At 46.0% G+C, this 14,316-nt stretch overlaps 7 non-coding genes across 7 annotated transcripts; 3 read left to right on the top strand and 4 right to left on the bottom strand.

Moving 5' to 3' along the window:
• The first annotated feature begins 1,232 nt into the window (after positions 1 to 1,232).
• Positions 1,233 to 1,304, top strand: trnaq-uug (transfer RNA glutamine (anticodon UUG)). The gene has a single exon. It is a non-coding gene; the product is annotated as a tRNA-Gln (tRNA).
• A 1,351-nt stretch (positions 1,305 to 2,655) lies between these two features.
• On the bottom strand, positions 2,656 to 2,738 carry trnal-cag (transfer RNA leucine (anticodon CAG)). The gene has a single exon. It is a non-coding gene; the product is annotated as a tRNA-Leu (tRNA).
• Positions 2,739 to 4,233: 1,495 nt separating this feature from the next.
• trnaq-uug (transfer RNA glutamine (anticodon UUG)) lies at positions 4,234 to 4,305 on the top strand. The gene has a single exon. It is a non-coding gene; the product is annotated as a tRNA-Gln (tRNA).
• A 1,357-nt stretch (positions 4,306 to 5,662) lies between these two features.
• Positions 5,663 to 5,745, bottom strand: trnal-cag (transfer RNA leucine (anticodon CAG)). The gene has a single exon. It is a non-coding gene; the product is annotated as a tRNA-Leu (tRNA).
• Positions 5,746 to 7,243: 1,498 nt separating this feature from the next.
• trnaq-uug (transfer RNA glutamine (anticodon UUG)) lies at positions 7,244 to 7,315 on the top strand. Its single transcript has one exon. It is a non-coding gene; the product is annotated as a tRNA-Gln (tRNA).
• Positions 7,316 to 8,666: 1,351 nt separating this feature from the next.
• Positions 8,667 to 8,749, bottom strand: trnal-cag (transfer RNA leucine (anticodon CAG)). The gene has a single exon. It is a non-coding gene; the product is annotated as a tRNA-Leu (tRNA).
• A 2,894-nt stretch (positions 8,750 to 11,643) lies between these two features.
• trnal-cag (transfer RNA leucine (anticodon CAG)) lies at positions 11,644 to 11,726 on the bottom strand. Its single transcript has one exon. It is a non-coding gene; the product is annotated as a tRNA-Leu (tRNA).
• Between the last annotated feature and the right edge of the window lie 2,590 nt (positions 11,727 to 14,316).

Here is a 14,316-nt window from a genome sequence, read left to right as displayed (position 1 = left end):
AGAAAGAGCATTCCTATCACAAGATAGAAGCTGCAATCAGCTTTTTGGAAAAAAATATTTTCAAAACAGATCTGACCAAGAGGGCAGAAGGGATTAGAACAAATGTAACATAACAATTCTATAAACACACTTTAAGGGACCAAAAAGGACTGGATTCATTATAATGTATGTAAAACAATGCAGAGTCATAAAGATACTTTCAAAACAGGTCATTTTATATACAGTATAAGATGCAAATATGAAACCAAAAAATCACCTGAATAAATGTCCTACTTTGAGTTTGTCTCCACCTGCTGGGCGGTGGCGTGTTTAGGGTGGAGGATGTAGTTGCAGCTGTCCTGCAGGTGGAGGTGGTGCCGGACAAGCAGAGCAGCAGATTTGTGAGTGTTTTGGACTTGAATTAAAAAGACTGATGAGGCTGCTGTGTGATCTAGAGACAAGTATAAGGATGTGTATGAAGATTGGGTCTAGCTGTATTGCTCAGGCTGCGCTACCGCATCTATTCACAGGTGCGATCCCACTACTGAGCGACACGGGGGCTTTGACCTGCTCCGTCTCCGACCTGGGCCGGTGCACCCCTCCTTAGGTGACCTGGTGATCCCAGGATCACCATATCAATGCCGAACGTAATGCGGACACCCGATCGACATAGCCTGCTGCAGCTCAGAGCTCCTGAGCTCAAACGATCCTCAAACCTCAGCCTCCCAGTAGCTTGGATTACAGGCACGCGCCAACGCACCCGGCGTGAAGCACTTACGTTAACAGGGCTTTTAACCATGTCTGAGGTAACATCATGACACTAACCTGCTGCCCATCATTAGCAAAGTTGTAATGATGGGCAGCAAAGATGAGCAATGAATGGTGCACAATTGTTATATGCAAGTTTTTAGAAAGCTCGTGGTTAACCCAAGAGTATTTTGTCACAATATCAAGAAGAGTAAAGCTTCAATGTCAGAAGTGGGATTCAAAGCCACACCTCCAGGGGAGACTGCAACCTGAACGCAGCGCCTTAGACCGCTCAGCCATTCTGACATTGCAGTGCCAGTTTGGTGGAGGTTACCACTGTTAGATACTTTGGAAGAAACACACATTATCCTTCTCATAACACATATAGCAGCTGTTCAGCCATGGAAACGTAGTGCGAATAATCTACAATGTCATCCATACTGATCATTTGGCTGAATACTTTTAGGCAGGTTGGCATGACATGACAGTTCACACAGTTTCACATCGGTTCCATGGTGTAATGGTTAGCACTCTGGACTTTGAATCCAGCGATCCGTGTTCAAATCTCGGTGGGACCTGCTTTTTGGGCGGTGAAACCATACTGCATGTCACATAGTGATAACTTGTTTTTGGTCGCCAAGCGGGCGAAGGCACTGCGTTCAGGTCGCAGTCTCCTCTGAAGGCGTTTGTTCGAATATAGCAGCTGTTCAGCCATGTAAACACATACTACGAAGGTCGTGGCGCCCACTTTCTGTGCTGACTTTGAGGTCGGAAGAGGTTTGGAGCTGTACAGTTAGTGAGTCAGCAGAGTGTTTGTGACTTTTGCGCACAAGCGCACCTCAGCACTCGGATACTCCAATCTGTAACTTTGTGTGGGTTGTAACTGAATTTCAGACAGCTCTTTAGTACCACATAGTGACTGACAAGTGAAGGAACTCTTTAGTGATTGACAAGTGTTTTGTAAAGGCAGACGTCATGGTTAGCTGCTTGATTTTATAAAGCTCTCACAGAAAACACAAGTCATACAGAAATTCAATGTGCCAGAGAAGACATGCAGTATGGTTTCACCCCCCAAAAATCAGGTCCCACCGATTTCACCAGATTTCACTCCATAAGAGTTTCCTCTTTTCAAAACTCTCCCAATTCATCCAGTGACCCTGCTTGGCCAGCGCTATGGCTCTGGCGTGTCTTACTGTTTCCTCCTTTCGACACACCTCCTCCACCACCATTTTTTGACGTTCGGTTACAGATGCCTGTTGCCACCGAGGTTGCCAAGACCAAATCCTTCTCTGCCCCGTTGGACGCGACCCACCATGTCATTATGGCTCAGAGCCGATTTGGCCTGTAGCACAGACGTGGCTGTGGTCCACTTCCTCCCTGTTGCTAGGGTGGGAGCAGCGCCCCTCACTATGGGGTCCCGGGAGTCCTTGAGTGACATCTCAAGCCTCACTCAAGGAGTGCAGTGTTGTTAATCCGCCTGAGGTCATTAGCCAAGTTTTGCCTTCGTTTGTCAAGTTGCCAGGTATCATTGAGGTCTACATTATACCACCGTCCCAGGCTCTTGATGGACATCTCTTAGACTGTTGGAATTGGTTCTCCACTGATATAGAATTGCCAGTTTCAAGTGTATTTTGTCACAACAGTAAGAAGTCTCCAAAGGTTGATTCTGTTCATCTGAATGTAGCGTTTTCAGTGGGAAAAATGTCTCGTCACTCATCCAAGTGACTTCTTCAGTGTCAGCTGACTGCAGGTTTCCCCAATCTTATAAACAGTATATTTGCATAATGACTGAAAGTAGCGCCCTGAAGGAACAGTGGGCTTGGAGGTCAGTTCCTTCATCACGATTATGCAAATTCTCATGACCATTGATCAACAACCACTGATCAAAGATACATGAGTAGAAGGAAGAAAGAAGTGCCAAGATACAATTGTCAGAAGTGGGATTCGAACCCACGCCTCCAGGTGAGACTGCGACCTGAACGCAGCGCCTTAGACCACTCGGCCATCCTGACACATTGCAACAGCCAACTAGTTGAATAATCCCACGCAGTTGCTGATTTCCATTTGACATACTTGTATGTTAAGTGCATGTAATAAACAAATAAAAATAATTACTAAGAAAATATATTGATTTAAAAGTTTGTGTTAAATGTTGTAAGTCAGATCGAAATAGAAAGATCAGGTGTGGTGGACAGGAATGATTAGATGTCAACAACTTGATTGGATGGCCAAAGTGTGAAATGTGACGTCCTGTGAGGGAAGCGTGAAAAAGCGTGAGCAGGTATAAAAAGACATTCTGGGTTCTTCTATTTTGTCTTTTGCGAGATGAGCAGTTGGGAAGGTTGGATCTAAGAGGTTCACAGTTGAAAGTTCAAGCAGACACGCTAGAGGGGGAACCACAGCCCAACCTGTGAACTGGTTTCAAATGAATGCCCAGCTGCTTTCCTGTTGGGTGATTTTCATCAACACAGAACACGGGGATAAATGCATTTTTGGTTCCATCCTCTCTCCTCACCAAGGAAATGTCCTACTTTGAGTTTGTCTCCACCTGCTGGGCGGTGGCGTGTTTAGAGTGGAGGATGTAGTTGCAGCTGTCCTGCAGGTGGAGGTGGTGCCGGACAAGCAGAGCAGCAGATTTGTGAGTGTTTTGGACTTGAATTAAAAAGACCAAGACATGCTGATGAGGCTGCTGTGTGATCTAGAGACAAGTATAAGGATGTGTATAAAGATTGGGTCTAGCTGTATTGCTCAGGCTGCGCTACAGCATCTATTCACAGGTGCGATCCCACTACTGAGCGACACGGGGGCTTTGACCTGCTCCGTCTCCAACCTGGGCCGGTGCACCCCTCCTTAGGTGACCTGGTGGTCTCAGGCTCCCCCAGGATCACCATATCAATGCCGAACGCAATGCGGACACCCGATGGACATAGCCTGCTGCAGCTCAGAGCTCCTGAGCTCAAACAATCCTCAAACCTCAGCCTCGCGGTAGCTTGGATTACAGGCACGCGCCACCGCACCCGGCGTGAAGCACTTACGTTAACAGGGCTTTTAACCATATCTGAGGTAACATCATGACACTAACCTGCTGCCCATCATTAGCAAAGTTGTAATGATGGGCAGCAAAGATGAGGAATGAATGGTGCACAATTGTTATATGCAAGTTTTTAGAAAGCTCGTGGTTAACCCAAGAGTATTTTGTCACAATATCAAGAAGAGTAAAGCTTCAATGTCAGAAGTGGGATTCAAAGCCACACCTCCAGGGGAGACTGCAACCTGAGACCGCCTTAGACCGCTCAGTCATTCTGACATTGCAGTGCCAGTTTGGTGGAGGTTACCACTGTTAGATACTTTGGAAGAAACACACATTATCCTTCTCATAACACATATAGCAGCTGTTCAGCCATGGAAACGTAGTGCGAATAATCTACAATGTCATCCATACTGATCATTTGGCTGAATACTTTTAGGCAGGTTGCCATGACATGACAGTTCACACAGTTTCACATCGGTTCCATGGTGTAATGGTTAGCACTCTGGACTTTGAATGCAGCGATCTGAGTTCAAGTCTCGGTGGGACCTGCTTATTGGGAGGTGAAGCCATACTGCATGTCACATAATGATAACTTGTTCATGTTTTTGGTCGCCAAGCGGGCGAAGGCACTGCGTTCAGGTCGCAGTCTCCTCTGGAGGCGTTTGTTCGAATATAGCAGCTCTTCAGCCATGTAAACACATACTCCGAAGGTCGTGGCGCCCACTTTCTGTGCTGACTTTGAGGTCGGAAGAGGTTTGGAGCTGTACAGTTAGTGAGTCAGCAGAGTGTTTGTGACTTTTGCGCACAAGCGCACCTCAGCACTCGGATACTCCAATCTGTAACTTTGTGTGGGTTGTAACTGAATTTCAGACAGCTCTTTAGTACCACATAGTGACTGACAAGTGAAGGAACTCTTTAGTGATTGACAAGTGTTTTGTAAAGGCAGACGTCATGGTTAGCTGCTTTATTTTATAAAGCTCTCACAGAAAACACAAGTCATACAGAAATTCAATGTGCCAGAGAAGACATGCAGTATGGTTTCACCCCCCAAAAATCAGGTCCCACCGATTTCACCAGATTTCACTCCATAAGAGTTTCCTCTTTTCAAAACTCTCCCAATTCATCCAGTGACCCTGCTTGGCCAGCGCTATGGCTCTGGCGTGTCTTACTGTTTCCTCCTTTCGACACACCTCCTCCACCACCATTTTTTGACGTTCGGTTACAGATGCCTGTTGCCACCGAGGTTGCCAAGACCAAATCCTTCTCTGCCCCGTTGGACGCGACCCACCATGTCATTATGGCTCAGAGCCGATTTGGCCTGTAGCACAGACGTGGCTGTGGTCCACTTCCTCCCTGTTGCTAGGGTGGGAGCAGCGCCCCTCACTATGGGGTCCCGGGAGTCCTTGAGTGACATCTCAAGCCTCACTCAAGGAGTGCAGTGTTGTTAATCCGCCTGAGGTCATTAGCCAAGTTTTGCCTTCGTTTGTCAAGTTGCCAGGTATCACTGAGGTCTACATTATACCACCGTCCCAGGCTCTTGATGGACATCTCTTAGACTGTTGGAATTGGTTCTCCACTGATATAGAATTGCCAGTTTCAAGTGTATTTTGTCACAACAGTAAGAAGTCTCCAAAGGTTGATTCTGTTCATCTGAATGTAGCGTTTTCAGTGGGAAAAATGTCTCGTCACTCATCCAAGTGACTTCTTCAGTCTCAGCTGACTGCAGGTTTCCCCAATCTTATAAACAGTATATTTGCATAATGACTGAAAGCAGCCCCCTGAAGGAACAGTGGGCTTGGAGGTCAGTTCCTTCATCACGATTATGCAAATTCTCATGACCATTGATCAACAATTACTGATCAAAGATACATGAGTAGAAGGAAGAAAGAAGTGCCAAGATACAGTTGTCAGAAGTGGGATTCGAACCCACGCCTCCAGGTGAGACTGCGACCTGAACGCAGCGCCTTAGACCGCTCGGCCATCCTGACACATTGCAACAGCCAACTAGTTGAATAATCCCACGCAGTTGCTGATTTCCATTTGACATACTTGTATGTTAAGTGCATGTAATAAACAAATAAAAATAATTACTAAGAAAATATATTGATTTAAAAGTTTGTGTTAAATGTTGTAAGTCAGATCGAAATAGAAAGATCAGGTGTGGTGGACAGGAATGATTAGATGTCAACAACTTGATTGGATGGCCAAAGTGTGAAATGTGACGTCCTGTGAGGGAAGCGTGAAAAAGCGTGAGCAGGTATAAAAAGACATTCTGGGTTCTTCTATTTTGTCTTTTGCGAGATGAGCAGTTGGGAAGGTTGGATCTAAGAGGTTCACAGTTGAAAGTTCAAGCAGACACGCTAGAGGGGGAACCACAGCCCAACCTGTGAACTGGTTTCAAATGAATGCCCAGCTGCTTTCCTGTTGGGTGATTTTCATCAACACAGAACACGGGGATAAATGCATTTTTGGTTCCATCCTCTCTCCTCACCAAGGAAATGTCCTACTTTGAGTTTGTCTCCACCTGCTGGGCGGTGGCGTGTTTAGAGTGGAGGATGTAGTTGCAGCTGTCCTGCAGGTGGAGGTGGTGCCGGACAAGCAGAGCAGCAGATTTGTGAGTGTTTTGGACTTGAATTAAAAAGACCAAGACATGCTGATGAGGCTGCTGTGTGATCTAGAGACAAGTATAAGGATGTGTATAAAGATTGGGTCTAGCTGTATTGCTCAGGCTGCGCTACAGCATCTATTCACAGGTGCGATCCCACTACTGAGCGACACGGGGGCTTTGACCTGCTCCGTCTCCAACCTGGGCCGGTGCACCCCTCCTTAGGTGACCTGGTGGTCTCAGGCTCCCCCAGGATCACCATATCAATGCCGAACGCAATGCGGACACCCGATCGACATAGCCTGCTGCAGCTCAGAGCTCCTGAGCTCAAACGATCCTCAAACCTCAGCCTCGCGGTAGCTTGGATTACAGGCACGCGCCACCGCACCCGGCGAGAAGCACTTACGTTAACAGGGCTTTTAACCATGTCTGAGGTAACATCATGACACTAACCTGCTGCCCATCATTAGCAAAGTTGTAATGATGGGCAGCAAAGATGAGGAATGAATGGTGCACAATTGTTATATGCAAGTTTTTAGAAAGCTCGTGGTTAACCCAAGAGTATTTTGTCACAATATCAAGAAGAGTAAAGCTTCAATGTCAGAAGTGGGATTCAAAGCCACACCTCCAGGGGAGACTGCAACCTGAACGCAGCGCCTTAGACCGCTCAGCCATTCTGACATTGCAGTACCTGTTTGGTGGAGGTTACCACTGTTAGATACTTTGGAAGAAACACACATTATCCTTCTCATAACACATATAGCAGCTGTTCAGCCATGGAAACGTAGTGCGAATAATCTACAATGTCATCCATACTGATCATTTGGCTGAATACTTTTAGGCAGGTTGCCATGACATGACAGTTCACACAGTTTCACATCGGTTCCATGGTGTAATGGTTAGCACTCTGGACTTTGAATCCAGCGATCCGCGTTCAAATCTCGGTTGGACCTGCTTATTGGGAGGTGAAACCATACTGCATGTCACATAGTGATAACTTGTTTTTGGTCGCCAAGCGGTCGAAGGCACTGCGTTCAGGTCGCAGTCTCTTCTGAAGGCGTTTGTTCGAATATAGCAGCTGTTCAGCCATGTAAACACATACTACGAAGGTCGTGGCGCCCACTTTCTGTGCTGACTTTGAGGTCGGAAGAGGTTTGGAGCTGTACAGTTAGTGAGTCAGCAGAGTGTTTGTGACTTTTGCGCACAAGCGCACCTCAGCACTCGGATACTCCAATCTGTAACTTTGTGTGGGTTGTAACTGAATTTCAGACAGCTCTTTAGTACCACATAGTGACTGACAAGTGAAGGAACTCTTTAGTGATTGACAAGTGTTTTGTAAAGGCAGACGTCATGGTTAGCTGCTTGATTTTATAAAGCTCTCACAGAAAACACAAGTCATACAGAAATTCAATGTGCCAGAGAAGACATGCAGTATGGTTTCACCCCCCAAAAATCAGGTCCCACCGATTTCACCAGATTTCACTCCATAAGAGTTTCCTCTTTTCAAAACTCTCCCAATTCATCCAGTGACCCTGCTTGGCCAGCGCTATGGCTCTGGCGTGTCTTACTGTTTCCTCCTTTCGACACACCTCCTCCACCACCATTTTTTGACGTTCGGTTACAGATGCCTGTTGCCACCGAGGTTGCCAAGACCAAATCCTTCTCTGCCCTGTTGGACGCGACCCACCATGTCATTATGGCTCAGAGCCGATTTGGCCTGTAGCACAGACGTGGCTGTGGTCCACTTCCTCCCTGTTGCTAGGGTGGGAGCAGCGCCCCTCACTATGGGGTCCCGGGAGTCCTTGAGTGACATCTCAAGCCTCACTCAAGGAGTGCAGTGTTGTTAATCCGCCTGAGGTCATTAGCCAAGTTTTGCCTTCGTTTGTCAAGTTGCCAGGTATCATTGAGGTCTACATTATACCACCGTCCCAGGCTCTTGATGGACATCTCTTAGACTGTTGGAATTGGTTCTCCACTGATATAGAATTGCCAGTTTCAAGTGTATTTTGTCACAACAGTAAGAAGTCTCCAAAGGTTGATTCTGTTCATCTGAATGTAGCGTTTTCAGTGGGAAAAATGTCTCGTCACTCATCCAAGTGACTTCTTCAGTGTCAGCTGACTGCAGGTTTCCCCAATCTTATAAACAGTATATTTGCATAATGACTGAAAGCAGCCCCCTGAAGGAACAGTGGGCTTGGAGGTCAGTTCCTTCATCACGATTATGCAAATTCTCATGACCATTGATCAACAACCACTGATCAAAGACCCATGAGTAGAAGGAAGAAAGAAGTGCCAAGATACAGTTGTCAGAAGTGGGATTCGAACCCACGCCTCCAGGTGAGACTGCGACCTGAACGCAGCGCCTTAGACCGCTCGGCCATCCTGACACATTGCAACAGCCAACTAGTTGAATAATCCCACGCAGTTGCTGATTTCCATTTGACATACTTGTATGTTAAGTGCATGTAATAAACAAATAAAAATAATTACTAAGAAAATATATTGATTTAAAAGTTTGTGTTAAATGTTGTAAGTCAGATCGAAATAGAAAGATCAGGTGTGGTGGACAGGAATGATTAGATGTCAACAACTTGATTGGATGGCCAAAGTGTGAAATGTGACGTCCTGTGAGGGAAGCGTGAAAAAGCGTGAGCAGGTATAAAAAGACATTCTGGGTTCTTCTATTTTGTCTTTTGCGAGATGAGCAGTTGGGAAGGTTGGATCTAAGAGGTTCACAGTTGAAAGTTCAAGCAGACACGCTAGAGGGGGAACCACAGCCCAACCTGTGAACTGGTTTCAAATGAATGCCCAGCTGCTTTCCTGTTGGGTGATTTTCATCAACACAGAACACGGGGATAAATGCATTTTTGGTTCCATCCTCTCTCCTCACCAAGGAAATGTCCTACTTTGAGTTTGTCTCCACCTGCTGGGCGGTGGCGTGTTTAGAGTGGAGGATGTAGTTGCAGCTGTCCTGCAGGTGGAGGTGGTGCCGGACAAGCAGAGCAGCAGATTTGTGAGTGTTTTGGACTTGAATTAAAAAGACCAAGACATGCTGATGAGGCTGCTGTGTGATCTAGAGACAAGTATAAGGATGTGTATAAAGATTGGGTCTAGCTGTATTGCTCAGGCTGCGCTACAGCATCTATTCACAGGTGCGATCCCACTACTGAGCGACACGGGGGCTTTGACCTGCTCCGTCTCCGACCTGGGCCGGTGCACCCCTCCTTAGGTGACCTGGTGGTCTCAGGATCCCCCAGGATCACCATATCAATGCCGAACGCAATGCGGACACCCGATCGACATAGCCTGCTGCAGCTCAGAGCTCCTGAGCTCAAACGATCCTCAAACCTCAGCCTCCTGGTAGCTTGGATTACAGGAACGCGCCATCGCACCCGGCGAGAAGCACTTACGTTAACAGGGCTTTTAACCATGTCTGAGGTAACATCATGACACTAACCTGCTGCCCATCATTAGCAAAGTTGTAATGATGGGCAGCAAAGATGAGCAATGAATGGTGCACAATTGTTATATGCAAGTTTTTAGAAAGCTCGTGGTTAACCCAAGAGTATTTTGTCACAATATCAAGAAGAGTAAAGCTTCAATGTCAGAAGTGGGATTCAAAGCCACACCTCCAGGGGAGACTGCAACCTGAACGCAGCGCCTTAGACCGCTCAGCCATTCTGACATTGCAGTGCCAGTTTGGTGGAGGTTACCACTGTCAGATACTTTGGAAGAAACACACATTATCCTTCTCATAACACATATAGCAGCTGTTCAGCCATGGAAACGTAGTGCGAATAATCTACAATGTCATGCATACTGATCATTTGGCTGAATACTTTTAGGCAGGTTGCCATGACATGACAGTTCACACAGTTTCACATCGGTTCCATGGTGTAATGATTAGCACTCTGGACTTTGGATCCAGCGATCCGCGTTCAAATCTCGGTGGCATCTGCTTTTTGGGAGGTGAAACCATACTGCATGTCACATAGTGGTAACTTGTTTTTGGTCGCCAAGCGGTCGAAGGCACTGCGTTCAGGTCGCAGTCTCTTCTGAAGGCGTTTGTTCGAATATAGCAGCTGTTCAGCCATGTAAACACATACTACGAAGCTCGTGGCGCCCACTTTCTGTGCTGACTTTGAGGTCGGAAGAGGTTTGGAGCTGTACAGTTAGTGAGTCAGCAGAGTGTTTGTGACTTTTGCGCACAAGCGCACCTCAGCACTCGGATACTCCAATCTGTAACTTTGTGTGGGTTGTAACTGAATTTCAGACAGCTCTTTAGTACCACATAGTGACTGACAAGTGTTTTGTAAAGGCAGACGTCATGGTTAGCTGCTTGATTTTATAAAGCTCTCACAGAAAACACAAGTCATACAGAAATTCAATGTGCCAGAGAAGACATGCAGTATGGTTTCACCCCCCAAAAATCAGGTCCCACCGATTTCACCAGATTTCACTCCATAAGAGTTTCCTCTTTTCAAAACTCTCCCAATTCATCCAGTGACCCTGCTTGGCCAGCGCTATGGCTCTGGCGTGTCTTACTGTTTCCTCCTTTCGACACACCTCCTCCACCACCATTTTTTGACCTTCGGTTACAGATGCCTGTTGCCACCGAGGTTGCCAAGACCAAATCCTTCTCTGCCCTGTTGGACGCGACCCACCATGTCATTATGGCTCAGAGCCGATTTGGCCTGTAGCACAGACGTGGCTGTGGTCCACTTCCTCCCTGTTGCTAGGGTGGGAGCAGCGCCCCTCACTATGGGGTCCCGGGAGTCCTTGAGTGACATCTCAAGCCTCACTCAAGGAGTGCAGTGTTGTTAATCCGCCTGAGGTCATTAGCCAAGTTTTGCCTTCGTTTGTCAAGTTGCCAGGTATCATTGAGGTCTACATTATACCACCGTCCCAGGCTCTTGATGGACATCTCTTAGACTGTTGGAATTGGTTCTCCACTGATATAGAATTGCCAGTTTCAAGTGTATTTTGTCACAACAGTAAGAAGTCTCCAAAGGTTGATTCTGTTCATCTGAATGTAGCGTTTTCAGTGGGAAAAATGTCTCGTCACTCATCCAAGTGACTTCTTCAGTGTCAGCTGACTGCAGGTTTCCCCAATCTTATAAACAGTATATTTGCATAATGACTGAAAGCAGCCCCCTGAAGGAACAGTGGGCTTGGAGGTCAGTTCCTTCATCACGATTATGCAAATTCTCATGACCATTGATCAACAACCACTGATCAAAGACCCATGAGTAGAAGGAAGAAAGAAGTGCCAAGATACAGTTGTCAGAAGTGGGATTCGAACCCACGCCTCCAGGTGAGACTGCGACCTGAACGCAGCGCCTTAGACCGCTCGGCCATCCTGACACATTGCAACAGCCAACTAGTTGAATAATCCCACGCAGTTGCTGATTTCCATTTGACATACTTGTATGTTAAGTGCATGTAATAAACAAATAAAAATAATTACTAAGAAAATATATTGATTTAAAAGTTTGTGTTAAATGTTGTAAGTCAGATCGAAATAGAAAGATCAGGTGTGGTGGACAGGAATGATTAGATGTCAACAACTTGATTGGATGGCCAAAGTGTGAAATGTGACGTCCTGTGAGGGAAGCGTGAAAAAGCGTGAGCAGGTATAAAAAGACATTCTGGGTTCTTCTATTTTGTCTTTTGCGAGATGAGCAGTTGGGAAGGTTGGATCTAAGAGGTTCACAGTTGAAAGTTCAAGCAGACACGCTAGAGGGGGAACCACAGCCCAACCTGTGAACTGGTTTCAAATGAATGCCCAGCTGCTTTCCTGTTGGGTGATTTTCATCAACACAGAACACGGGGATAAATGCATTTTTGGTTCCATCCTCTCTCCTCACCAAGGAAATGTCCTACTTTGAGTTTGTCTCCACCTGCTGGGCGGTGGCGTGTTTAAAGTGGAGGATGTAGTTGCAGCTGTCCTGCAGGTGGAGGTGGTGCCGGACAAGCAGAGCAGCAGATTTGTGAGTGTTTTGGACTTGAATTAAAAAGACCAAGACATGCTGATGAGGTTGCTGTGTGATCTAGAGACAAGTATAAGGATGTGTATGAAGATTGGGTCTAGCTGTATTGCTCAGGCTGCGCTACAGCATCTATTCACAGGTGCGATCCCACTACTGAGCGACACGGGGGCTTTGACCTGCTCCGTCTCCGACCTGGGCCGGTGCACCCCTCCTTAGGTGACCTGGTGGTCTCAGGATCCCCCAGGATCACCATATCAATGCCGAACGCAATGCGGACACCCGATCGACATAGCCTGCTGCAGCTCAGAGCTCCTGAGCTCAAACGATCCTCAAACCTCAGCCTCCCGGTAGCTTGGATTACAGGCACGCGCCAACGCACCCGGCGGAAGGAAGAAAGAAGTGCCAAGATACAGTTGTCAGAAATGGGATTCGAACCCACACCTCCAGGTGAGACTGCGACCTGAACGCAGCGTCTTAGACCGCTCAGCCATTCCATAAGAGTTTCCTCTTTTCAAAACTCTCCCAATTCATCCAGTGACCCTGCTTGGCCAGCGCTATGGCTCTGGCGTGTCTTACTGGTTTCTCCTTTCGACACACCTCCTCCACCACCATTTTTTGATGTTCGGTTACAGATGCCTGTTGCCACCGAGGTTGCCAAGACCAAATCCTTCTCTGCCCTGTTGGACGCGACCCACCAATGGCACTGTCATCTTACATTATTTTCACTCTCTTCGTTGTAAATGTTAAATTCACCTTGAAGAGGTGATTGTTCAGAAAAAAAAAAGTACACTACTTTAAAATGATGGTTCCCTCTAAAAGGATAAAGTCAAGCACCCAGACCCCCACTTTAGGCATCAAAAGTTACATTTTTCCTTTATTACTGAAGACTCACAGATTTTACCAGGTCTTTACACATACACACACACACACACACACACACACACACACACACTGTGCATTATTTACATGTCATTGCTTGGATTTGAAAAAAACTTTCTCCATTGTCAATAGATGGACAAGGAGAGAGCTCGAGAAAGCTGGTTTGCATTGTCTGCTCACGTTAGGTAGCAAGAAGGACAACCCAGCATACCTGAAGATGTTTATTACACAGAGTCTTCTTAATATTTTTATCTGTTTTATTAATGATTTAATTAAAATGTTTTGATGGACTTTATCCACATTTCCAATTTATTAGAATGAACTTCTGTTTGCCATTTCTTTGGGTTTTCCTCCACAGTGTTACATCTGAGTACTTAGAAAACCTTACAGCTGAGTAATGTGTGAGCAGATGCCATTAATTTTTAGTCTGTCTTCATTCAGTCTTACTGAAATTGACTATTTTTCCTTGCTGAGCAGTCTCGCTGTAATATGGAAGTTTGATTTGTGGTGGAGCTGTAATCTGCAAATACAGTCTGCATCTCCACCTGTTCATTTATTTTTGAGGCTGTTCACTGGTTTCCTTGAGTGCCTTGCAAAAGGTGCTTACACCTCTGGTGTGGTGGTTATGTTATTCATACTTCACACAGGTACTCTCTAGTATAATATGTATATGCAGTGTTTCATTTTACAGTATACTGCAATGATCGTCCTTCAAGGTAATTTGAACCATCAGACACTCAATACCCTTTGAATTGTTTTTCTGCGCCAGTTTGAAGTTTGAACATTTCCAGTTTAGAAATATCTCTATTTATAGAAGGAAAACTAAACTAAAGTCAGGCTTTATTTGACAAGCATATGCTGGCATCCATGAAAGAGTGAAATTTAGATGCAGACACTCTCCCATGATGCCAGTGGTTTTACTTGGAACCCCTGTTGGTAATGACAAATGCGGTTTTTCAAACCTTAGCTCATGATTAATAGTAGGTAGGTCAGCTACCACCTCCATAGAGAACAACCTCCATTAGGGTTTAAATAGCTGGGACTCTTCACCTTTTTGTTTTTCAAGCTGAACAAACCTCTTGGAT

This window comes from Astatotilapia calliptera, chromosome 14 (assembly GCF_900246225.1).
Source record: "Astatotilapia calliptera chromosome 14, fAstCal1.2, whole genome shotgun sequence".
Taxonomy (NCBI): Eukaryota; Metazoa; Chordata; class Actinopteri; order Cichliformes; family Cichlidae; genus Astatotilapia; species Astatotilapia calliptera.
This window is presented reverse-complemented; position numbering and strand designations above follow the sequence as displayed.